General features: G+C 45.0%; 1 non-coding gene across 1 annotated transcript; it reads right to left on the bottom strand.

The window, feature by feature from the left end:
* Window positions 1-845: 845 nt before the first annotated feature.
* LOC141588858 (small nucleolar RNA R71) lies at window positions 846-952 on the bottom strand. Its single transcript, XR_012519826.1, has one exon. It is a non-coding gene; the product is annotated as a small nucleolar RNA R71 (small nucleolar RNA).
* Window positions 953-1,170: the final 218 nt, after the last annotated feature.

Below are 1,170 nucleotides of genomic sequence, written 5' to 3'. Positions count from 1 at the left end.
TAGAATTAGGCAGCTGATAATTACATTACCTCCCTGTGGATTCGATACTCGACTGCCTCTGCTACATTTTAGTTGAGACCGTTAGGTTTTATCTTTGATAGGGTTGCGATAGCCGTGTCAAATTTTAGCGCCGTTGCCGGGGAGGCAATTGTTTAAATTATTTGTTGTTTTAATTTTTAGTCTTTCTTTTAGTTTAAGGGGCATCCGTTCCTTAAACTTTTCTTATATTCTTTTTGTAGTTTCTTCTTATGCGCAGGTCACAGGGTGGTGAACTATTACCGTTTGACCCTGAGATCGAGAAATCCTTGCGCGAGTTGAGACGATCACAAAGGGTATTACCGACAGAGGAAGAGCTGAGTACTCCGTCAAGCTTTTACGAGAACGAGCAGTTCGAGGAAGATCCAGCTTCATCTCCAGTTTCCAATTCATCAGCTGAGACAGTCACTTCTCCAGACTTTCTAGAAATGGCTGAAGAAGCAACTATTGCCAGTCACTCTGAGCCGACAGCGGCGAATCTCTATAAGGGATTTGTATTACCAGGGGACGCGAGAAAATTCGAGCCGAAGTCGTCCTATATCAATTTGGTTGAGAGAAACCAATTTGGGGGAGCTGCAACTGAAGATGCAGCTAAGCACATGGAAACCTTTATCGATTATTGCTGTTCCATACCCCCACCAGCTGGCGTGACCCCGGATCAGATAAAAGAAACCATGTTTATTTTCTCACTCCGTGATGCTGCAAGGGAGTGGTATAGGGATCTGGACCGGGCTGCTCATGGGATAATAGACTGGAATTCACTGGCTTTAGCATTTTACAAGAAGTACTTTTCTGCATCGAAGACTATTGCCATTAGAGCTCAGATCACGAGCTTTAAACAGGGGCCTGATGAGAACTTTCATGAAGCATGGGTCCGTTTCAAGAAGCTGGTGCGAACCATTCCGCACCATGGGTTCGAGAAGTGGAGTCTTTGTAATCAGTTCTATAATGGGTTGTACGACGATCAGAGAGCTATTTTGGATGCTGCAGCCAATGGCCGATTTGCTGAGAACATGGGAGAGACTAAGGGGTGGAAGATCATTGATGATTTGGCCACCCATAAGGCTGAGTATGGGAACTCCAGAGGCAATCAAAGAAGAGCTGCTGAATCCTCTTCTGTAGCTGCACTAGAAG

This window comes from Silene latifolia, chromosome 6, assembly GCF_048544455.1.
Source record: "Silene latifolia isolate original U9 population chromosome 6, ASM4854445v1, whole genome shotgun sequence".
Taxonomy (NCBI): Eukaryota; Viridiplantae; Streptophyta; class Magnoliopsida; order Caryophyllales; family Caryophyllaceae; genus Silene; species Silene latifolia.
This window is presented reverse-complemented; position numbering and strand designations above follow the sequence as displayed.